This window comes from Neodiprion pinetum, chromosome 4, assembly GCF_021155775.2.
Source record: "Neodiprion pinetum isolate iyNeoPine1 chromosome 4, iyNeoPine1.2, whole genome shotgun sequence".
In the NCBI taxonomy this organism is placed as follows: Eukaryota; Metazoa; Arthropoda; class Insecta; order Hymenoptera; family Diprionidae; genus Neodiprion; species Neodiprion pinetum.
In genome coordinates this window covers 26,251,721-26,278,172 of record NC_060235.2, presented here as the reverse complement: position 1 = coordinate 26,278,172, position 26,452 = coordinate 26,251,721, and the positions used below count along the sequence as shown (strand labels likewise).

Here is a 26,452-nt window from a genome sequence, read left to right as displayed (position 1 = left end):
TTGTGCGAAAAATATCTTAGGCTCTGCGTCAGCTGACAATAATTTTGAAACTGTTCCGAAATTGAAAATAATTTCTATCACCGTTCATTTAAAAAATTCCTGGACCTTGAATTCTCTTGTAGACGTGACGTGGATTAGAACGAATCTGGTAGATTCTCACAATCAGTAACTTGAGACGAAGCATTGATATTTGCGCTTTTGTTAATAATTCGAGTATTTTTTGTTTCTGCATTTTCAGAGATAACCTTGTGGCTTGCGAATATATTAATTGTAGAAGTACTCAATGGGCGTTTATGCGGTACTAAAATAAAAATGATCCGATTTTCACTCACCAGTATTCTTAGAGATACGACGTATGCTTCAGACTGGTTGAGATATGCGAGGGATCCGAAGTGTCAGAGATTACAGGGGCAGAAGACTGAGTGGAGCGGGCGGTCGACCGAGAGGGCGAATCGTTTTCTTACACCGATTACGTGGATCCTCGATCCATCCTGAAGTGTGCGTTGAGCGAACGCGAGGAAATCACTCGAGGGTTGCGAACTTTGGATTGAATTTCATTCTGGAAACACTACGACAACATCGAATAGCTTCGGTGCTCCGAAATTCCTCATAAATGTGAGTATGTACCGTCGATTTCAACGATTTTTCGATCGACTTGGCGATCAGACCGTTTTTTCAGGAACTGCAAATACCACGAAATTTCCAAATGTCATTTCGTGTTTTATTCGCACCCCGCTAATATCTATCACAAAAGTTGTTCGAACTATCGCAAGTATCTTATTTTTTTCGATTGAGCTTTACATGCTGCCTCTCGTATCGTGAATTGGACGAATTTTAATCTCTTCGAAATTCTTCAACGACGAAATTTTCCACCAAAGAATTCTCACTTTTAGAATATTTTCGTTTTTTTGAGATCCGTAGACCAGGGGAAAATTAAGTTACCGGAGAAGCTGAATTCGAAGAAAATTTGGGAAAATAAACGAATTCAGTCGTCTCAGAATTTGAAAACATTCCAGCGTACATTTTGTTCAACGACTCTGTCGTCCCGAGCCCTTCCTGATCATCCGAATCAAATCTGACGACGAACCCTGTAATATACGCAGAGCTTCAAAGCGAGGACGTTTATTTTTTTTTATTCTCCGCCTTTATTATTTTTTTCACCGAGGGGTGAGGATTGGAGGTGAAAACGTGGGGAGGATTCGAAAATAACAACAAGGACGATAACTACCTCGATAATGATAATCACAACTCTTTGAGGGGCTACGCGAACTCGTTTCTGCATCAGAGGATGGAAGGTTTGCTCGATTATACTTCCGACGTTGCGCCGAAGGGTTTCTCGGCGGGTGCATGAGCTGAGCTACTGTCACCCTCCTTATACAACACGAGGGCAGCAGACGTTCCTTGGGTAAACATTTTCACGCAGCTACATTTGAGAATTGGGAATGAGATATCGAGCAAACAGCTTGCCGAGTATAATTGGTGTTGAAAATTCGAACCTTTGGCGTAAGAATTCTTTGGCTATTCTCCGGGAGCCTTATTCTCAAGATTTATCATTTTTCACAGTGAAACGACGATGGAAGTACTGCAACAAAGTACAACTTTAATGTTGTTCAGTCAAAGTCAGCTAAGAATCAATGTCAAAATTATGTTACCTTGGCCGAAAAGATATCGCAAGGGTGTAAAGAAACTATCTAACTGAAAAGCAACGAGATGTACATCACTTCACTGTAACACAAGTGACAAAATCTTAGAATAAGAAAGAGTAAGGTCCCGGATGACCGGGTAAAGTTAGTAGCTGTTTTGTTTTTTGTTTAGGTTGTTACACTTTATTCTACCAGAACAATTCAAGAAAATAAATAAATAAATTATAGATAAAACAGTCGACAAAATTGTAAAGACAAAATAGTATAAATAAAATAGTTGAAATAAACAGATTGCAGTAAAGGGTAGAAATAAAAGTGTACATGTATAAAAGATCAAAAGCTATTCATTCATTCAAACATTCACAGAATTTAAAAATACGCCTTCGATACACAATACGTTAAAATAAGCTGCTTTCTTGTCTTAATCTTCGAATTTTTTTTTTTTTTGGCTAAGCAGCTCTCAAACAGCGTTGATGCGGTGATTCGGAAAAGGCTTGGCAAACTTTTAACGTCAACGATGATCGATGATCTATAACTGCTCCGAGTGACCGTAACAACATAATTTCGATACGCGAGTTGACGCTGATTGTGAAAATTTTGACGTTTGATGTCGCGTTTCGAATAAGTTGGCTCCCCTGCCTTGTAGACGAAAACATTGTCACGGTACAATTTCTCCGACCAATAAAATTAACTTACTTTGCGTACGCGTATTTGGTCGGATGAACTTGCCGAGCTTCGCCGTTTTCGCTCGTTTTGTAACCGGATAATTATATCCAGGTATAAATAATTACTCCTGATATATTTTTGCCTCTGATCCTTTTCACCGGTTTTTGTTTCCCTCGTAGGTCCGTTATTTCACCTCGAGAAGCTACGAGATCCGCCTAATTGGCGATGGGGAACTACAGCGTTGTTAATTACTGCGATTCACCGTCTCGCCTCTCCTCCAGAAGCTGCGATCTATGGAGGTCGGGATTTATACTTGGGACAATCTGTAGTGCCGGAAACCACCGAGAGACTCCTTCCTCGATGCTCCACTATATTTTACTTATAGTACGTGCGGTGTGTAGCGTGTACTGTGCACGCAGGGAACGGAATTGATAAAGCTAGTGGGGGTTGTTTTCTTTCCATGCTTCCACCATCTTCTTCTTGTTTTTTTATAACCTCTTTTGACCGTCCATCAATTGCTCAGCGAGACAAGAATCGTATGTAATTTACCATGACTTATGTTGCATGTTTATTAACAACCCGTGGAACTTAAATTTGTAATCAAATTGAAATCAATTACAAAATATGTTTGTATCCTTTTTGTTCAATGACAATGTTTAGACAGAATTCGTATATGCATGACACAATTAAAATTTCTAAAAATTTTTTACAACGGTGTACTATTCGTTTGATTCAATTGAAATATCAAAACATAATTAAAACCGGATTTAATTATAATACAGTGACAAATGACCAGTATATTTCATATTTGAGTTTGGATCAATTACAAAGTAGTGTAACACGTGCATTTTCCAATTAAAAAGCAATTCGCTGAAGCAAGATTTAATGAAACGGTGCCCAACATCGATACGTATCACAGTGGAATTTTAAACGACCTGCCTCAGTCATATACAATTTTCGATTCGTATTTAATACTTGTTCGCAAATCACCAGAGAACTATTCAGATTACGATAAAATTCTAGCTGTCAATACGGGTTAATTGATCATACGTGATCAGGATTGTTGAATAACTGACAAGTAAATTCGATTTTCGAGAATTTGCACACTGTCTTTTTTTTCAAAGCGTTTTTTCATGTTGCACCAACGAGCGATAACAAATTGATCACGAAGCGTCAAATCAACTGATTTTTCAACTTCGCATTACTTTGCATTCTGTATCCGTTTGTGTCCGTGCTTAAAATGCGTACTAATTTTTATTATCTACGCCGGAGCGGATTTCCTCACGGTTATTAACACAAACTCCTGAATGCACAGACGTATTAGCATTGTACCTATACCTATCATGTTTGAATAACGTCAGCAGTAATTCCCGGTTGTTGACGCTGAAGATTAATCGACGTTCTATCGCATGATAAAATGTGAGAAGGGGGTAACGTGAAAAAATAAAATTAATCGAATTTGCACGTTAAAGCTGTTGTGTCAATGGTATCATGGACAGAGTTGTAAATAATGCATTCAATTATTTAATACATTTGCATTTTCATTAATCGTTAGTTTTAATTTTTTAATGGGAAAAATTTCCATCAAGCATTAAATTTATTTTTTAATCTGAAAGATTTTTCATTAAAAAATTGAATTCAATTCTTAGATTACTATTTTTTTTTTATAAAACATATTAAAACCCTGACCAAATCCATGGGACAAGTTTATTTGTTTTCTGAATTCTAAGACCTCCGCATGCAATTGACGTATTGTGGTTCAATTCAGGGTCGCCATAAATCGTTCGAATACGGTTAAAAATAAGGTAATTATTGATCAAGGTATCCCAGAATATGAAAAGAACGTGCATCCGAGATGGCGGGGGTCACACCCTTTGTGGGGTAACGGATTACATACTTAGTTCAAGTAAAAGAACCTCAAAGGCGTGGCGCAGAGAGCGAATGTCAGATCCATCGTGCAATCCTGAAAGACCGAAGGCATGAAGCCCGAGCTGCTCAAGGTACTCTTATCCAAAGTTCTGGGTTACCTTGATGAATATGTCGGAAATACGAATCAGCGTAAAAAAAAAAAGTACGATGTACGAACAACGAATCCATTTTCGCGCGCAGAGGGCGCCGCTAGCGCACCAAAATTTACGAGCGTGGCAACCGGCGTCGCGACGGCGGCCGATCGAGACAAAAATCGGAGCAAAATTTAGTAGTTCGGCTCGAGCGTCCGGAGTGATAGGTCGCTATACTGTTGAAAATTATTGTGAATTTACTACACATTGACTGTACAAAAGAGTTGTCAATTCACGTAATCAATTTTCAAATTTACAAATTACTACAGTGAAAATTTTTTATCATACTACAATTTATAGGAATAACCAAAAAAAAAAGTAATTTGAATTTATTAAATTTTGTAGTGAATTTATTGTGTCTGTAAATTGAGTAAACGGTAAATGTATGGTGAATTCACTGTTCGCGTTCGGAAATCAAAGGGAGATTCAATATTTTTCATTTTTTTTTCTCATTGTCAGCCAGTGTAGCAAAACGATTCTACGTCGTCTAATCGTAAGCTGCAGTTCTCAGTTTCTAGAAATCGATTCTCTAATGAAGAAATTCCGCTGGTCTTTTTCGAATTAAATGTGACGAAATTGCGCTTTGATTCGTCCCTGGAAACTTCTGGCGTGGCACCCCAACGATTTTCCTTCTGCTATAAAGTCGAATTGAATCGACCCCTTTGATAGGGATTCCGTAGATGGCAAGAATTCGCTGGCCAAACTATTCCAGGAATTCCTCACACCCATTTTTCATTCCCATTTTTTCGCTGCCGCTATCGTAGATTGCTACTTTAAACGATGCCTTGGTGACATTGAACATTTTTAGTTCGGACCTCTCATGCGTTTTGCTCAGCACCGTTAAAGTAGACGTGCACTTAAATTTTTGGCTGGTTAATTTTCTCAACCTCAAAGTCATGAAAAATGATTAAATATGTTCTTACTAAAAAGTGCCGATTTCAGCTAAAATTGAAATGAAAAAAAATGAAAACTTTCGGCTCATGCATCAAAAACCAAATCACATTCAACAATTATAAAATAAAACTTGCCGGAAAAAAATTACGGCACGATACTTTTCATCATCGGTCTGTCCGATGAATATCCGCGATGATCTCAAAAACAGCCAAGTGAAAAATCCAAAACTGATGGGATTTGATTGCCAAATGAAAAAGTTTTAATGGATATTAATAAAGCAAGAAACTTATACGCAAAGAAAAATTGGAAAAGAAAATTCTGAGAGACAAAAAATTTATGAATGAAAACAAAAATAAATACAGAAACTGGAAAAAAACATAATACTTTATTTCGAAACAGTAATAAGGGGGAAAAAGTACATATTTGTGGGTAAAACGTTGAAAATCAATTTATTCCCGGTAGAACCAGAAGTTCAAATTGAACGAGACATGGCAATTTTTCATGCTCATCATTTCGTTGTAAAATTTTGTAAGCTTAAGATTTTTTCTTCGAGTCATTTCCGAGATCATCATGGAAGTTTGTCTGACAGACCGACAGACAGATGTCGACATTTTTCTCAAAACCTGTTGTTTGGAATCTGGAGGCCAGAAAACGTAAAGATTCGTTGAAATTAGAAAAATTGATTTTCGAAACCAATACTTTTCTTGTATCACCAAACGTGTTAAAAAGCAAAACATTCAATTGCATAATGTACTTTGAAAGATAAAAAGCTTTACGAAGCGTGTATGAAGAGTTTATTTCATGTTCATATTTGAGCGAACATCGGAAATGCATAAATTAAGTGAAAATTGAAAGTCGAATACGTTTTTTTTTTTTTTCTTTTCATGATATCGTTGAAACCGTGGTTAATTATTTTCCATCGATTTAATCGAATTCGTGCATAAGCACTGCTCGGCAATGATACGGACGTGAAGTTTTTTGTTATTCTGCTTTTGTTTGTTATGCATTTTTGACAAATCGCGATCCCCCCGAGACTTGGGAATCCGAATTGGAAGGGCAGCGGGACGTGTACATTATATCCGTCATATAACTTCCGGGAAGAGTTTCCGGCTAATGATGATGTATCCTAATGTTGTAATACACTTCCTGCGTTGCGTGCCTGGCCCTGCAAACTGCGGCGTTGATCCTCGTCCCCCACCGCGACGCCAAACTTCCCTCCCTCAAAGCTCTTTAGCGACACGCGAGGCCACCCCCTAATATTTCAATCAAATATTCAGCCACTAATGGTTCGACGTTAGTTCCACGCCAGAATTCGGACTTGAAAGGGTTCTTGCGCTCAAATTGACGAGCTGTTTTCCACCGCGCGGCAGCTGCTCGTGTCGAAAATATGTATTTGCCTCGACAAATGTACAAATATGTTATACCTACATGTATGTTTTACCGTACACGTGTCGATTAGTCACGTCTGACCGACATTTTTTATCCATGATTACGCGATGAATGCTTAGATTTGGGGAGGTTGTGGCAAAAGTGTATTTTTCACGACTTGATAGTGATAATAAATTTAGCTTTACTTAAACGCGTGAACAGGCATTCGTATATTTTTCCCACACTGAGAGAAATTTCTAGTTTTCGTTAGATACTACCTTCATTTATAGCTATGGGTAAAGAAAGAAAATGAATTTTGCATCGAGTACTATTGATCGTGGTCACTCGTATGTTCTTGCAATTTTTAGGTCATTTGATATCGTCGTAACAAGAAATTGATCTCAAAGCCTCATTAAACTGAAAAATGTAGACTGAACAAACAGACTTAACGTAGCAATTACCAGAAAACATAAATTTTACAGCTATTATCAGATTAAATCGCTGAAATAATGCTTTAGATTTCGTACGAATCACAAAAAAAAATATTGTTCAAGTAACTGTTCGGTACGATTACAGTTTCCAATAGTACGTTTTTTGTCTATTGAAATGTAAAATTGCAATAGTTACATAAAAATATTTTTAGTGAGAAATACAAATTTCCCCAAGTTCATTAATTGTTCTTTGAAACCGTAATCGTCAGTTTGTACAACAATCAATAAACCGAAACAAGTTTCAAACAATTTGAAGCAATCGCTTCATTCAACTTTTTCACTTTCGTAACACCGACGGAACTAAAGATCAACTTCGCAGTGAATAAACTGTTCTTTTCAACAACGCGAAGTAACGTTTCACATCCCATTTGGCGGTTGATCGGAAGAATTTACCAGGCATGATAAAAGTGCACCCAGTCCAATTTAAAGTTCATTTTCCATCTTCGAAACCGAGGCAACGGGATTGAATATTTCACATGTCTTGCGTTCGTTTCTTTTTTCCTCGTCTCTTCGTCTCCCTTTTTTTTTCTCTCTCTTATTCGCGGCCGAGACGCGAATCTCGCCAGGGATTTGCTCCGATTTGTCGGTTCGCCGGTCTGTCATTCCGTCGGCTGGCTGCAAACGCGCTCGGAAGCTATCAATCGTCCCTTTGCGTCGTCACGCGGGCACGAGGACTGGCTGCCAGACATCAGACGAGCACCCTGCGTGTAGACGTCTTGTGTAAAGTCTACCACCTAAGCTTGCCTCCGGATGGTTGGCAAACTCAGACTCTCCGAAGCGCGAGATTCGAAGAGAGAGGGATTTGCGAAAGAAGTAAGAACAGGGTGTGTGACGGAGTGTTGCACGTAACATCGATACCGGTCTGTAAATACCTTCGAATACCGAATCGGATCAACAACAGCTTCTGAAAGCTCCGGGCAACATCGACGCGTTACGCCGGTTTCAAGGTGTTCGTCTCATTTCGGTATTAGTTAATTGAATTCTGATCTTCTCACCGTCACAATGATTATATTATACCTAGATCTCAGAATCTATCAAGAATATGATTTTTCACCACGAATACGGTGATTCGGTTATGCGATATTCAATTTCGATACTTGATGTACAATTTAGAAGTGTCGAACGGAATTGATGGCACGTAGAAATAGACTGTATTGCATTTCCGGGTCGGAAAAAGATTGATTTAAACAAGAAATCGCCTGGTGATAGATCGGATTACCTTTGAAAAACCGATAGTTTAATTACAGCAATTGATTGTTCGGGTCCTCCCAAATAGACGACCATGGAATTCATGCGAGTATCATTATTCAACGTTGGATGGATCAGTAATGAAAGCAGTTTCAGTGAATAGTGAATATCCAGATTAATTGTTGTAGCAATTTATAGTGTTGTGTCCAATTCTTTGGAAAGTTAAGCAATGGACAAAACCGTCGTCGGAACACAAGCGAAGCATCGAAATTGCTATTTGGAATTCTTAGCTCGCCATTCAACTTCTTGGCTCGTCGGTAGTTTTTAGCGAAACTTGATCTCCTGTCACTTCTTTAGTTCCTCGATTCGAATTTGAATTCCAGAAAGTGATTTACAAACGATTTTCTCGTACGTTCCAGTCATTAAAAATGGAGTTTAGAATAGGCGTTGGCTTACGTTTAGATTCACGACTTCGTAGGAGAATCCTCGCCTTGCACCCTGCACGTCGAGGTTGCGGTGTTCACAAAGGACGTATCCCAGGACTGAGTGTGAGCGACAGCGCGGTTCGTCGGACAGGAACGGTTAGACACAGAGAAGTTACAGAGGCCTTAGGCTGCATCTGTACGCGAAGGGAGCATATTGCATTCACAGTTTCACACCGGGGGGCGCAAACAGCCCTCGCTTACACGGCAGTAATTATTGCATGAAAGTGCTTTCACTTAGCCGATGCTACGTGCTGCGCGGCACAAACTCGCGTGCGGGGAATCACCTTGTGTTACCTCACTTGTCACTGAGAATTTGTGTGTTTCAATTTCACGTTTTTATTCAATTAAAGTAAACGTCAGCTGCTTCCTTTAGAGGTGCTAGCGCGTTGATTATTATTGGAGAGCAAAGCTTCGTTGAGAGCAAATTTACAGAATTTTGAGCCAGTAATTAGGGAGCTCGATGTATTAATGGAAATTTTTTTTATCATCGTTTATATTATTTGAGTATCTTGTTACATTGTAAATTGACTGGGTATCTATTACTGATATCGCTAGTGATTACGAATAATTGATATCGCCATTGAACTTGAAATGATAGAGCATTTTCGTGGAAGATAACTGGCATGCTCTTTTTTATTCATTTTTGGCAAATTTTGAGAATTTATACCTCGACAACCTTCGGTTTAATTCGATTTGGGATGGGTTTATTCAAACGCATGTAATCCGAGCTCGTTCAAAACATTTCTATTTGTTAGAATCAATTAATAAGAAACATCCTTATTGAAATTAACGCCAACAAATTTTCTCTGTGACATGTTTTGCGATGCCTACGAAATCTCAAAAACAGTTCGACCGATTTACTAAAAATTTCTTTTCGATGATCCCACTTTTTCTTAATTATCACATCCTTTTGGTAATTATAACGAATTTGAACGATAGCGTTTCTGAATAAAGTAGATCGTTTGAGCCGTCTTTTATCATAAATGAATGAAAAAATCGATAACTTTAAAAATTTTGTTTCAATGATCGACATTTATTAAATACTATTTCGTATTTATACAAGTTTAATCATATAAATTTTGGAAAGGACATGACCAATTTATCGTAAAAATGAAATAATTAATCTTTCTTTATCAATGTGATTGTCCATGTTGACAATGAATTGCGACTTTGTTGCTAGTAAACCCGACAGAGAAACGTTATTATATCGGAATCGTCAATCAATCGAGTGTGTGTCTTTTTCATTCGCTTATTCAGTCCCAGGTCTTTTGTCAGCAGAAACTATATAATATATAAGTTGGAAATGGCCTTTAGGAACGTCGCCGTCACCTTTTGTCGCGGCTGTGTAGCACTTTTGTGCCGCGCATTGTATTACTACAAAGTCCGTTTTTCTCTCGCGTTTTGCGTCTGGGGGAATGGAGGAGTAACATACCATCGCTCTATTCGTCGGGATAATAGACGCGCTGACGGATAAACAATTTCCAAGGATCTTGCACCCTTCTCTGAATCTCGCGGCTGCTGTTCGGCCGCAGCTGCAGAGTCTTAACGATGTCGAGGATGCGTAAGCTATTAGATAAAGTCTTTTTTATTATCAAGTGACGAAAAAAATGCAACACGAAAACCATCAACCTTGTAACTCGTGAGAAACCGTGATTTCGCAGTTTTGGAAAACTGTTCACAATTTCGGTTAAATTTGCTAAATAATATTTTTTAATGGTATTAGTATAAGATCTTTAATAAGCTGTAAACGATCAAATGAAAGATTGAGGTGAAATGAATAAAAAGTATCGTTTTTGACCAAATAACTTCCTTACAATCGTCTTAGGTTTGAAGATAATAAACTTTAATCTATTGGAAATTGTGAAAGTAGATGCGAGAGTAAATTTGAATCAGTTGAGCAGTGAGAAATCTATTTACATACAATATGAATTTTAGGACACTAAAATTATACTGACGAGGTACTCAACCATCTCGAGGATTCCTGATAAACTGTCATTACTTTTCGATCGTTAACAACCGAGCTTTTCTACATCGATTTAGAGACTTTCGATAGTTAATAATTAATCTATCTTTTATTCGAAGCCAATTATTTTTCACCTTGCAACTCTTGTGGTTTCTAAAACAAAATTTCTCGCGCACTTGTGAGGTAAAAATATCAACCTGTCACGAAACATTTGGCTGTAGCATCTTAACGAAGACGTGGATGAAGTGATATTACGTAAAATTAACTGCCAGTGTATATATTGCAGAGATATTGCTTCCCGGTGCCAGGAAACGCGAGTACAGTCACGTAAAGGATTGCCAGGACCTTTGGGGCTCGTCTTGCCGCATACTGGGCGAGCTTACTCGATATTGGACAACGTAATCCTGTAATCTTGTCCGCGTCTTATATTAGGGTAAAAAATACAGATTATGGGATAAACCGTGAGTCGATCACCTTAATAAGCTACACGGTCATTTCCTCCTGGGACACGCGATATTTCTCAGCCATTTTTCTTTCCACCAGCTTCTTTTCTTTTGAAAAAAATTTTATCAATCAAGAGCATTATTGATTGTTACTATGTATGAGGTTAATACTTTTTTGAAGTTGTCGAAACAAAAAGTACGAATTCGTAACGGCAAATGCGGCTAACTCTTTCACATCTTTGTAATTAAACTTTTTCTAAGTATCGTTAAAATACGTAGAAAATCGGTTTCTTTATTTCTCAAAATAGTTGGAATTTTTCTTAGAATTTGGAATAATTTCTTTCTCATATTGTCCAGAGCAGCCCGAAAAATTTAGAGCAATAAATTGAAATTTTTATAATTTTACCCACTATTATCCCTTATTTTTCCATATTCTTAAAAGTGTACCAAAATTTAGTTGTGTTCCGGCTTCTAACTTCAGAATGATGAAGGATATCGAGAAACAGAAATACGGACACTATTTTAGAGTGTTACCCGCATTTGTTCAAGTTACATGAGATGAAACGACATTCGAACAGTGCAATAGATGCGAATCTCATCAGATTCGAATGTCTTAAAATCTACGATGTCGAAAATTTCAGAAACTGTTCTTTTTTTTTTTTATTAAAATTACGTTCTAATTCTGACGTGGTTGAGCTTATTTTGTTAACAATATAAAACGCTCCACAGATCGGGCGAAGAAAATTTTACAAATTGTTATCTCAAGAGTGTGTAAAAATAGATTTGTATTTTTGTCAACGGGGAAAAGATGTGTCCAAAAACATTAGATACAGATCGAAAACAGCAAAGTTTAATTCTTTCAAACGTTCTGATCATAAAGCCGTTTCTCAAATTATTGATATTGGGCTTGCATGACTCGAATCCGCTTCGCCATCATTGGCTCAAAAAAGACAGAGACGTTATTAAACGATTTCGTACTCTCCTAACTTTCGATTCAGACAACCGGACGAATTCGTCCTTACTGTTTTCCCAACGTTATGATATTTCCCGAGGAGTACAAAGCCTCCGCACAACGTTACATCTCTGCAACATCCCACGGGGCACTCGGCGCTCAGTAACGCCCTCGAAAAAATACTTGACAAGATTTTGAACGTCGTCGATTCAGGCGGGACGTTTTTCAATTTCGTTTCCATAATCCCCCGGGGCTCGCCTGCAGAAGTGACAACGGGCCTTGAGCCTGGAGGATGGAGTGCAGCAATGCATGCCGGGTTTCCCACGGCATCGCGCATTCCGCTGCAGGTTTATCAAATACAGTTTAGCGCGGCGTTTATCGCCTCTTACTCTTCGAGCGTCGGCGCGGGGGGCGCGGGGGGCGCGGGGCAATTTTCGCGTAATTCGATGGGGCGTGATCGTCATAGCAACCCCCGTCCGCCTCCGCTCTCCTTGAAAGCTGCAGGCTGTTCAAACAACCCCCGGCTTCCACCCCCGCCGCCAGCAGCGCTGCACGACGCCCGCTCTCCACCCCCTCATGGCCTGCCTCGAGTGCCCATCCACGCGTTTACACGGGTGCGTTGGAGTTGCAGGCGTGGAAGCACACACCCCACAGGGACTTGTAATAACTACCTGGATTTCACCCTCCCGCAATCCCGTTACTTTTTTTCTTCTATTTTTTCTTTTCTTTATTCTTTTTTTTTTTCCTTTTCTTCATAAAGGTGCAGATTTTGTCACCTACGTGTTTCTCTGATTTTCATACCTTGTTCCTGTTCTCCAGTTGTACGTACGACAACATATGACGAGAATCGTTTTTCGTTTCTATCGTGTTTTTATTTTTCATGGTTTTTTTTTTTTTTCTCACCATGGACAAGGAGAAAAATCTATCTTAAAATCCACGCTGTACGAGTACGATTCTGTGCTTGACAGTTTCATTCACTGTACGTCAATCTCGTGAAGTGTTATTGTATGAAAAAAATCGACTGATCGTAATGTTTCTAATTGTGATTGCGCTTTTTTATAAAAAAAAAAATCAGTTGAAGTGCAATTTTCGGTTTTTCATTGCAAGCTCGAACGCCGTTCACTGCAAAATTCAGAGCAAAGTTGAGCGGGAGATCGTATCGAATTAAAATGTAACAATAAAGCAATAACCGATTTCGTGCAAGAAATCATTACTAAAACGATTTTGCATATTTTCTACGGTAGTCGAATAATCGAAAATCACGTCTGCCTTTACGAACCTCGTTTTTCCGCGTGAACAACGAATCAAGCACATTTCTTGCCGGCAGGCGATGTTGAAGAAGTAGTTAAATCACGAATTGGCTTCGTTGGTTCGAACTCAGACCCGAGGAATGATCGGCGGTTTGAACATCGAAGGAAATAATGGAAAGGTAAAACAGCAAGCGTGATTATATTTTTATTATTATTCATTTATGTTTTTTTTTTTTTCGTTTTTTGTTGGCGAAACTAAGGGGTGTAAATTAAACCCGAGTTACATCGCGGCTTGCTTAATTATAAAACCGATAAATTTATCCCGCGGGACGGCAGACAGACGTTTGAAATCCACCGGTTGATAAACGAGCCGCAGAGTCCAACCCCTGCAGCTTGCAGCCCCCGCCCATCCACTTGGATCCTCATTTGCCTCCGCTGCTAGCTGCTTACTTATGGCGAACCCTTTGTGCTACCGTAACATAAACCGCCCGACGTAACTAGGTAGGTACATTGTTATTAAAGCCACTTGTCCTCCTGATGCCGAGTTTCTGCAGTATGGTTGATGAGCCGGAAAATGATGACGTCCTTTCGGAGGAGATGAAACCATTCGTCAATATCATTTCAACCCCGCTCAACTTCGCGTGTGAAGTTGCGATTTAGGGACGAATGGAAGCCGTAGTCTTAATCGAGAGTTGGGAAGAGAGAGGAAAACACGTATGAAAAAACTCCAGCAATCTTATTTGCGTCAGTGATGGTGGACGGGAATCAAAGAACAATCCAACTGTGATATAGGAATGAAACTACCGAGCAAATTCGAGTTACACAAGTCGAAATGCCAAGAATTGGAGGAACGGCTTTACGTAAAGTGGAATGTTTAAAATCATTGTACTTTGGCGTTTTTCGCTTGTTTCCCAAACTTTGATTATATTGTTCTGCTCGTACTCCGGATTCGTACGATTTTTGAGTTCCGATCAGGGGTCACGATAATTTTCATATTTTCGAATTCTCAATTCCCACCTCTTGGGATTGAAGATTTCTTCCGTCACTCAAGTGTATCTGACCGGTGCAAAAATAAGACTTCCTGTCCGCCAACGCCGCTGTCGCTTGCTTCATACTTCAACGGGTATATTTCATTCCGCTTTTGTTGGCAAAAGAAGGTCGGAGGCCTCGAGGACAGAGGGTATATAACGGAGAGAGGCGTATATAACTGCAGAGGGTTATAACTCACTTTGCCATCTCGTATTCTAGGAGCATATTGGACCAATTCTACTCGCGGATAAGTTTGAGATATCGCCGGTCCGGATGTAGAAAAATAAAGAAGCCGAGGAAAATCGTTGAAGAAGCCGTGCGATACTCCATAGCCGTGGAGTCACGTCAGGAAAATAGTGTATTGCAAAGAGCGAGAGAGAGAGAGAGAGAGAGAGAAGTTGCGGAACGGCGAAGAGTTCGAGCGCAAACACGGGATAATAAATTAGGTTTTGGAGTAAACTTTGTTTCATTTTTACGCATTTATTTATTTTTCATTTTCTTGCTCCGTGGAGACTTTTTTATTTATTTGTTTTTTTTTTTTTTTTTTTTGTTTCTTCATCCTCCTAAAGGAGGACGGAAATTGGCAATAAAAGCAAAGATTATGAGCTGAGATTTTTCACAATATTCTGCTTCATCTTGGCTGAGCCAGCGCAAAATTTATATGAAAGGTGCCGAGGGAGCTCGCCTCGTTAATTGTCTATTTACTTCCCTGCTTTTTACTCGTTCTTTATGTAATAGCAGTATTTTCTCTGTTATACCTTCTCGGCTTCGTCGTTACTGATTATCTGATTTTTAGACACGTTCGCAAGATTGACAGCCTGTAATATTGAACTTGTAATTCATGCTTTTACGGGATAAATAATTTTTTTCGAAAACGTTTCATCTACCGTTATAACTTCCGATTATAAATTCATCTATCTTCAATAAAGTAGCTGAAAGGACAGAAAAGATCAGCTTGTTTCAAAAAGCACGGACCGATGATCGCATTTCTAGCCTTTAATAGGTCATTTTAGTTCGATGATAGTTTGAATATGGAAGACCGAGAAAATCTTCTAAGTAGTGAACGATATATCCGAGCATAAAAATGAGTAAAAATACATACATGAAAAGAAAATAATTTGAACAATGAAGCGAAACGTTTCGAATGAATTTTAATCGAATAAACAGAAGCGAATTAAAAAATGAAAAACGAAAGATCGTGTACCAAATTTTATTTTTGTAATAATCAGTCCGGTCAACCCAATTTAAACACATTTGTAACTACGAATTAAAAAATTAGCCACAACCCTCGTCAGCTTCGATAAAAATCACCAACTTTGACGCTAACCCCGAGCTTGGCTTTCGTATTCATTCCGGCCATTGTCCCTCTAATTTTCGGAAAGAGGGTGAGTCCGAGGGTCTGAGGAACGTTGTTAGGTAACGACCTAGGAATGCCTCGCGCTTTCGGGACGCCGACCGGGAGTTGGGAAACTATCAAGGAAGCCATCGTAGGGACAAATTTCCTCATCTAACTTTGAGCGCGAAGATGAGATGATCGCTCAATGCCGGCCGCCCCTCCGGCTCACTTCGTCCTTATACCGTCGCTGTACCTGCTCGCCTAGACTCTGCACTCTTCATTTTTCCTCGAAGAAGGCGTTGCACCAAAGCTCTGCGTTCGATGGGCGGGCGTTGGTGCTGTGGGAAATTAATGACGAAACCAGCGATATTTCCAAAGGAAACTACGTCAGAAGCGTTACGGTACGATCGAAAGACACGTTCATAACTCATCCTCGTGTCGAAAACTTTCCTCGTCGAGAATGAGAACCTTTCCTGAAGACTGTGGGTAACGCGATGCGGGCAGTACGATGGCATCGTCGAATCTTGACAGATAATTCAGAAATCTTTTGCCAATGTAAATTGCCAGAAATTTCACCATCAGTTTTAAATTATTCATTCATTTTATTTTTTTAAGAAGGTTAGTACCCATGAATTGGTACGTTGTACTAATTTTGAAAAAGAAGCATCGAAGTCTGAGCTTTTTTTATAATTCCGGTATCTTCTGTTCTTGAGCATGTTATTGCATCTTCATCAAGATGCATCTCATAGCATCTATCGATGCATCTTAAGCCCTCCCACTGTCTCGTGATGTGAAAGTAATAAATACGTTTCAAAAATGAAACCTCGACAACAGAAAACTCGAGGACGCAGGAAACTCGTTTTCTAAACATAAACGATAATGTCATAACGGCTTTGCGTAATGGCATGTATGAACAAGTTCCACCGGAACTCGATTAGGTTGATTTAAACTTTTCCAGAGTTTGCGAATGCTTCGTGTTGTGGTGACTGACGCGAAAATGCCTTTACACGTACCGCATTTGCAGCTCGGAACTCCATTACTGAAACACTCGTTCTCCCTCAGAGCCCGCCTTTGCACTCTGTGTATGCATACTCCGCGTTATGGATTCAGATCCTTTCAATAACCTATCTTACCCAGCACATTTTATAGAATATTCTGTTCATGAGCGTGTGGCAATAGTAAATAGCGGCGCGAACACGTGTGGAAAGTGTGCTTTCACGTAAATTTTTCCCCCGTTGTACCATTATTTCTTTCTGCTTCTGTACATTGAAACTCGGGTAAATATAATACACTGGGAATAAAATGCTAACTTCATGACGATAATTAGACGTATATTAAGCTATGATGTACGAAAGGGTGTAAAATATGCAATTATATAAATTTACGTGACTTTGATCAGGGAACATGAAAATTTATTTAAAAACAAAGTGAGATAAGAGATAATGACCCAACTTATTGAAATTGGTTAAACGATGCGATTTTTCATTGCAGAAATGATTCGATAGTGCAATCCCTTCAGTGTTGTAAATAATTGTGTTATTTTTCCTGAAAATTATGTTGTTATAATTTTTAATCCGTGTTCAGGTTGAAGTAAATCCAACTTGATTAACTTCAGTTGTACTTTCGCACGTTCGTTACATCAAATTTCTGTCTTGACAGCTCTTCGAATTCACAATAAATCACCGGTCGAATCTAGTCAATTATATGCAGTTTGTGTAATTCTTATTGCTGTGTCTAGAAAATTTGTCAGGATTCTTACAGAAATGCCCAATCACAATCCAGGCAATCGAAGCCAAGTGTAGAGCAAAACGAGTTATAATTCAACCCGTATACCATGGAAGATAATAATATGTTTGACGTTGAAAACGCAATATCGGAAGTAGGGCTCCCGGGGCGCGGAGCTTGATGTGTTTCTTGCTCTAAAGCTTGCGGAGTCGCGGTAGGCGCGTAACACAAGATGCGTGAGTATCCCGCAAGAGTAGCTAAGTATTTCTCGGAAATTACACGTCGCAGATATATCCGGTTACAAGTAATTATGTCGCATAACCCCCGGGTGTTTGTCACAAGAACGCGGTGTTCCGCGGTATGGTCTACACTCACCCTCCCCATTTCGAGCAGGGGATGGCCTACACGGTGTAGGATATCCCGTTGTTACATTCTCTGTTATCCGAAACACGGGGCTGTTATCCCACAGGACTTACCCGCGCCTGAAGCCTACACCTATGCCATGGCTGCGTGTGTTACGTGTACCCACGCTACGGGAAGGCTGGCGCCGGTCTACGAGAGGGGGAGGAAGGCATTAATCACGGAACGTCATCAACCCTGATCCCCGGTTGAATTTCTAATTAATTGTAAATTACTGTAGACGCGTTATCCGCGCGATGGACGCGAAATAAACGCTTAGGAAGAACTTGAAACAGGACCGACCGTCCGAATCGAATGTTGGGAAACGAGGAGAAACCCGTATGAAAAATATCTAACGATCTCATTTGCGCCGATAATGATTGACGTGAGTGAAACGAAATTCCTACTCCGTGATCGAAATGAGTCTGCGAAAATTCTAATGATATAAGCTGATGAAAACGTTAAAAATGATCAAACTATGGTGTTTTGGCAGCAATTTTTTTGGAGATACCTGTCTGTGTACCAAAAAAAAAAAATCTCGACGAGGAATAATTCCAAATGATTGAATTAAGAAATCCTCACAAGATGTTCTTGAAGTGTAGGTGTTTGAACGATCGTCAATGAAACATTATCAAACACTCGATCGCTATTCCACAACGCTTACAGAACTAGAATAGAATTTTTTACGAACAAAAGAAAATTCGAGCAGCAGGAAAAATCTGCCCTTCAGAGAAATCTTGCAACATTAGATCGGCGATAGAGTTTTCACGTTAATTTTTATTTTTGAAGATCAATTTTATTGACAGCATTTTTCGTCTTCTTTGAGTGAATGATGAGGAAGATGATTGGGACGTTTATTTTTAAACAAACAAATCATTTCCCCGCGAGATTAAGCATCACAAACAAATGACAGACATTTAGAAAATTACACTCACAGAACAAATTGCACACAATTCAAACCCCTGCAATCGACCTCGACAAAACAGCCTCCGCGTCGAACACAGTCGGATTTTTATTGCGGGACGATTGATCGCTGCTGCAGAGTCTGATCGCTCGTTACATCGCATTTTTGAGTAGACGAACCCCTAACAAGTTCGCGACAGCGTCATCGCCAGAGGCGACGGTATTACTGGAGTAATTGTCGCGAAGGGCGGCCGCCCTCGTCGATCCGAAATACCCTGTAGCCACTCGTTTCGGGGGAGCTGGGGGGCCTGCGAGTCTTTCGGGGAAGTCTCTAACTTCCGTATAACAAGTGGATGATTCACAAATCATTCCCAATTCCGCTAGCTCCGTTTACGAGTGTAAAAGTTTCACCCGGCAAATCCTGGTGGGGTAGGGAAAAGCGGGTCTCGCAGTGGAAATTCCCCGGGGCGGCCAATCGAATCGAAGAGATGTGCCCGAGATACGCGGGGATAAAACTCTCGGTACATGTCGGGGACGCGTAATATGAGTCAGCGGTGCGGCTGATAATTCCACCGCCGACGAATCGTCGCAGCACCGATTTTAGATTATGTACCAAAACGCGACGAGCCGGAGGAACGGAGCCGAGATAACGGGATGGAAAACTCTCTCGAGGGGGCGAAACAGCCGCTGCTGCAATTGCAATCCTCTGCACCGATAGACATCGGATTGGCAGCCCTGATTACCGCTTTCGAAATCCTATCGAGATCTTGTCTTCGGCACTGCCGACCTTTTGCTGCTTGATTCGAAACCCTTCAGTTCTCTAATTCAAGCTCGCTGAAACTCCTCGGAAATCGATTCCCGAAAGTTCAGTCGGTTGCGTGCTTGGAACAAAATTTCGCTCGTAGGAAAACTATGTCGTCCTTTTTGCAACAAAAGACAGTGCCGAAGTCAGGGCTACACCGTCAAAAAATCCTGAAGTCACCTGAAGTTACTCGAGGTTGCGTAAAGCCGCTTGAAGTCACATAAAATCACGTACAGTCACTTGGGGTAGGTAATGAAAATTTTTCAAGTCTTCAAGTCGTGAAGTCAGGTATATATGTCTAACTTTAGAAGTGGTGATCCTCTTGGGTTTTAACTACGTAGAATTATAAAGGTGACATATGTAATGAATTTATCCTGTATAGTGAACTATTAACTATAAAATAGGCGAGGGTGATTAATTCGTTGTCCTACCGCACAACGCATGAAACAATGAACAGATAATGCTGTTGGACGCCAGACTCATAATAGCATCAACATTTAGCAAGTTAAAAATAAAAAAAAGAAATTCAATGGCTATAAAAGAAAAGACGATCAAAAAAAGGTGTTTTCGAAGAAAAACTTTATTTTTGTAAAGCGATCGAAGACACGGGCTGCGTTGCTGACACAGCTGAACGTAAAGTATGCCGATTCGAGCGACGATCCTGACGATCTCGGTCAATTTTTGACGCGATGAGGTCACGTGATCTCTTCTTCACCACTTTGCGCTATCGCAATTGGCCAGCCGGTCACGTGGGTTGATCGAAGTAGTCCTCTCATCACTCAAGATGGTGGTGGTCCGTCAAGTTAACGTGCTCCGCTGCGAAGGGCTTATCATCACGCTCCAGTCCTTCGACAAGTCTTCCACGGTAAGGTAAGACAAACACTAATTGCTTTACAATCGTCGGAATAGTAGGTGGGATGGCTTGAGGTCGATAAGGTTCGACAGCGGGAGGCTTTGATGTCTTTTTAGCAGAACCCTGTACGCCGTTGACGAAGCATCCGAACGAAAGTAGCGGCATTACGGTGATTTGGTTTCGGGCCGGGAAAATATCACGTTACAACACACATGTAGTCATCAGAGTCGTGAAGCATGTAGCCAAGATAAAGAAATCTGATAGGCACTTCGCTATTTGGAACTATGCGTAATTTTAACGCGATCGCGTGTCGTTGACCATTTTTTTTTTTTTTTTGTTTTGGCTTTCATTTTTGCCACGACCATAACTTTGGAAACAGTTTGTAGCCAGTGGAACTCCGAGCGGATAATCACTCTCTCGTTTAATGAAAATTGGGCGACGCCCACTTTTTTCGTATTATATATCTTAAAGACAGAAAATGGTGAACAACTCAGTAGGGAGATATTACGAGAAAAAGCTGTCCAAGATTTTCACCTTAAAATGAATTTTCATGAATATCTTTGCCAGAAAGTTTAATCAAAAGGTTATGAGCTGTTACGCGGCGAGGTGTGAAACACCGAAAATGAGGTTTTTTAATTGCCAATTGTGGGTGAATGAAATGAACAATTAACATTTTTCAGCTGGTTATGACGATATATTGGATTAAATTCCGACTAACGTGACATAACAAATTCATAGTAAAAATTTACTTTACGGTGAATACTAATTTCGATCCAAGACACGGCAATATTTCGTAAATACGATTGATAAATGTAAAAGCTTGATTAAAAAATGACACCTCATCTTTTCCAGTAATAATTCTTCGATCTTTTGGCAGTCTGAGAAAGAAATTGCCTTACAGTTTTTAAATCACCCCAAAACAATCGAATTTTATAATTTTTATAAAATAAACCACAACTTTACATGATCAGAGTTTGAAAAGTAAAGTCCGTATAAAACTTACAATCACTAATCCAAAGCACGTCGTGAAGTATTCTTATCAAAATATCATTATCAAAATAACAAACGAAAACACTTATCACGAGTTTGTCCAAGTGTTTCGAAAACTTCTTTATTCGAACTTTATTCAAGCTATACCTGTCAAGTGAATGCGTCTTCGGTTCAACACTCCAAGTATCATTGCCTACTTAAGTTTTGACAGAAACACGTCTTTGAATACAGCATTCCAAATAACTTTATACAGTCTTTTCACTCTTTTCTGTTGAAAAAATTTTCAATTTTAGCCCGATAAATGCTGCGGAAGAACTGTTACCTCAATTGATACTTCCCCACGCGATTTTTTCTATGGTTCAAATATTTTAAAGATTACACGTGGCGACACGATCAGTCGTAAAAAAAGATCACCCGTTTTTTCCACACGCTACGCAAATTACGAGATCTTACTTTTAGGGATGACCGTAAAGCCGTACGTTTCATCCCTCGCTCAAACATTTTCTAACATTCAAGTGTGTGTATGTGTGAGTATGCGCGTGTACGCAGAAAATGTTAAAGCGCAATCGTTTGGTTATTCCTGTTGCGAAAAAGCTAAGCTTTTTTCCATATCCAACAAGTTTGTCTAGTAATTTTCAAAGGAGCCAGTATGAACTGCATAATTAGTACGATTACGACTTTGACAAATTGAGATAATTACGGCTGGAAGTAATTCAGGTCGCTATCCTTCTTTAGAAAATCGACTTTGCACTGTACAAGAACGAGACCATTCAAACAAAGTTTTTCAACACGGTAATTTTTTTCTTCGAGAAGTCGAATCCTCTTCGCCAACAGCAAATGTCAACCCGATTGTTCGGCTGTTTTTTCGCCTGGTAAATATTTTCCGTTATTCAACCTCGAGCAATACAAGCAAGCTTATTGTTAGTGGCGAGAAAGGAAGAAGGAGAAAAAAAAAAAAACAATCTGCGGTACAAGTAACGGTAACGCAGAGCATGTCAATTTCCTTGTCGTTTAACTTCTGATTGAGGGCGAGGAGGAAGGACTCGCTGCATTTGCGTTGGGGTGCACGACGTTTCCTTGGCGACCATCGAGGGCACAAACCAAACCGCCGGCAGACCGTGCCCAACACGACTGTTTGTATTTCATATTGATAGAGTATTGATATCCTCCGATCGCCCCCCCATGCCGGTGAAGTATTTTGTCCGAACAGTGCCGTTACATCAGCCGTGTTTGCTCTGCTTCGCATTGTTACTTCTGCGGGGACCGACGAATTACTAATGGAGCTAGCTAGTCGAGGGCTATTTTTTCCATGCAATTTGTCACCATGTATATACATTACTTTTTCACGTATCTCTAAGTGTTTACGGCAAAAAAGAAACTAAGCCCCTGTGAAAGCTTGATCATTAGTCATTCGAATCGGTAAAAGCTCTCACTTACTCGATGTTTGTGAAAATTGAGGGACATCGTCTTTCAACATTTCTTTATAACGTTGAAAGGAAGTGGAAAGTATCAATAAATTCTTGATACATTGCATTGAGCAAGAATTCAGTTTTGCATAATTAGTGTGAAACTTTGGGGATTTTGTCATCCTTACAATAACGGTTGAATAATTATAGCTGCGATTACAGGAACATAGGGCAGAAGTCACTATTAACTGTGATTTTAGTTGTAAATACCAAATTTTCTGCAAAACGCAACATTGCACAGTTTGTTTCTTTCAGTACGTTTTTATCAGTGAACAAAATATCTGAGGACCAATTTACAATTTATGTTAGTGCACCAACATCAAATTATCGTATCTGCCTAGTACCTTCAAGTGACGAAATTCAAAAAGAATAGTAACGGGTACTAAATTTTTCTAAATATACAAGGGGAAAAGCTTTTTTTTCATTGCGGTAGAAAGCAAAAATATGGTTAAGCAATTTGAAAAGCATTAGGAACTTTGGAAAGTCACACTGTAAAATGTTTTCAAACTCTACCCAAACGTTACTTCAAGCTTGTTGATTTCTATAAACACGTGAGTTGGATGTTTGAAAAGTGTTTAGAAAGCTTTTCGTTTAAACTATTTTTCAACATGTGCCCTGGTGAAAATTGTTGCTACTACGAATTTTTAGGGAAATTAGGACATTTCGTATTATTTTCTACGAAATTATAAACATGCATAGTTGTTTGTTGAAGAATTGTTAATTTTCTTTGAAAATTGCAGTGGCTTGTAGATTTTTTACTGAAAGAATATTAAATTTCATGTAAATCAACAAGTTTTTATGAGAATGTACGCATATTTACAATTTTGTACATTTGATTTTCGCAATTGTACGAAATGCGCCAATTTCCCTGAAAATTCGCGGCAAATCGTAGAAATCATTTTCACCTGGGTAATCTTTGAAAAATATTTCGCAATTTCGTTCCTCCTTTTTGTTCGACTCGTCCGTTTCCCTCTGCATGTTAATTATCAAATGAACCATCACGGCGAGTGCTTAAAGCCTGGAAGTCTTCCAACGCGTTTTGCCTTTTGACGTTCGTACAGCCGACCCTTATTTCCGAGAAACAGATATAAGATCACACGGTAGGGTTGCCTGGAAATTACTCAGGCGCGAAGTACTTCAAACGGTAAAATTTTCTCATTTTATCCACGATGTCGCGTCGCCTTTACTTTCGCCTTCCTCGTCGTCACCGTTTCCGTCAGCGTTGCGCGGAATTAAATTCGAGGAGGAAAAGTTTCCGCAGTCACTTATCCCTGCATATCTCCGGAACTCGTGCTCTCTTCGACAAGTAAGTTCCCGATTCCTTGCAAACAATTCCAATTTCACCGCGTCAAACTTATTTTGTTTTCGGATTGTCCAATTATGGCGCGAATCGATCCCCGTGAGGAGTGAGAAAACATTATTCCGTTGGGATCGTTCCACTTCCGACTAAGTGCAGCGTAACGATCCGAAAGTGCATTCACTTACCCCAAAGGCTTGCATGCTATCGTCTTGGGAATACGTGGATAGAGAGGCATTAATATCTAGCAGCCGTGGTGAGTCGGGAAAATCGTATGATTATTCCCAGTATATCGAAAGTACATTTGCAAATGATAAATTCTTTGATGGGGAACCGTTGCCAACATTTGTATAAAAACACGAATCTAAACATACGTATTATTTTCTCAAGCGATTTTTTTTTTTTTTTTTCTTATTAATCAGGATAACTGTTTCTTACCCTGAGACTCAAATTTGTGTTTCTTCGGTACGTACGGTGCTTTTGCATACACCGTCTGAAATATCTCAGAGAGTTAAGGGGGTGCATATTATATAAGAGTAGATGGTTAAAAAATTGATGGAAGGGTATTCGTATCTCGAGAACCAATAATTCGTTTCGATTACGGTTTCTTTTATTCAAAAGTATGATGATTGAGCTGCATTTGCATATTACTTTAATTAGAATAAATTAATGGGAAGCATTGATGTTGACAATAACGTTCACAATTTCGCTCGGCGACATATTTCCTGATGATCACGGGTATCTCAAAAACGGCTCAACCGAGTTACTCAAAATTTGGAAGCAACATTCTGAGACAGTTTAACCTCGTTTTCGCGATCGAAATTTTTTTCTAAAGAATGGTGACTGTTAAGTTGTAATTTAATATTTACAAAATGACAACTTTCAATTTAACCAGCAAAAAAATATGACAGTTTAATAAACGTAAGATCCTGATAACTAGCGTTAACTATCCAAGAATACTGTCTCTAAATTTGAAAGAAATCCGTCAAGTCGTTTTTGAAATATCGAGGGTACCGCAAAAATATATCACCTTCGAAAAAGATCGACGTTATTCTCAATAAAAATTGATTGATTGTTAAGCTAGATGTACACAATCTTTACTAATTAAACCTGCATATAATTGAACAATCCTTTATCGAGATATGAATTGCAAAAATTTGTCGCACGTATCCTCTTACTTACAATTAGAAAAATACAACGAAATGGCATATATACTGAAAATTTTACAACCGGCGCAAAAAAATTTCACATTTACCCAAATTGTTTTCAACAGCGTGTCGCCGTAGCCATTAGGCGAAACTGTTATCGTAACTGCGATGGCCGCGAATCTACATTTTCGCAAGTTGTAACGCGCGCTCGGAAAGGGTTACGATTATGCGTCTGGCGATGATATTAAAGCTCGGAAAGTCGATTAGGCGCAAACGGTGCCATGCAGTTGGGCTGCAGGCAGCTGAGGGCGTAGAATTGCGCTCTGCTATCAACCTGAGTAGGAATTCCACTGAAAAATAACACCAAGTTTCGTTTTACGATGGAATCAATATACGCGCTTTTTTACATTATGCATAGGAATTCATTTTTCTTGTTTTGACACGACGGCAGCATTGAGAATTCACTGCACAGCATGCCTTGTAGACGCCTCGCCACAAACGCAAACACCGCGAAGAGGGATCGTCTCAGAGCTTTGATCTTTGTTGGCTCCCCTCGCCGGAGATGCTAAGAAGATAGTGAAGTATATTCTTACACAGAGAAGATAAAAAACGAAAAAGAAAATTGCAAACTTGCTGGAGGCGAATTGATTTAGGGAATGAATCACCAGCCTTATGCTACTTCACAGCGATTCTATGCTTATGACGGTGCACAAAAGAGGCAGCACATCGAAGTTGACCGCAATATTCATACTCCTATCCCTTTACAAACTTTCTTTATTTGCTGAGAAAATTCAACATAATTAAGTACAAGCCGCCAATAGCAGAATTAAAGAGTGGTCGACAAGCATTCCAAAGACTTCACATGTTTAACTTGGATATATGCGGGTTCGATGTCGAAGTGATCAGATTTTTTTTACATATATTTACAATAGTCCTCAATCCAAAATCTACAAGAAGAATAGAAATCTTTTCTTCTTATGTATGCAAATATTATCATACAAAATGACATTTCAAGACCAACACGAGAAGAAGATTCCAATTGTCTTTACATTGTCCGGAGAAGATTAAAGTTTTTATTTCAATAATTTTTACATCGTTATA

General features: G+C 39.4%; 1 protein-coding gene across 3 annotated transcripts in view; it reads right to left on the bottom strand.

Annotated features, from left to right (window-relative positions):
- LOC124216720 (tyrosine-protein kinase RYK) overlaps nt 1-26,452 on the bottom strand; it is a 69,780-nt gene that overhangs the window by 29,313 nt on the left and 14,015 nt on the right. The window lies entirely within an intron of this gene.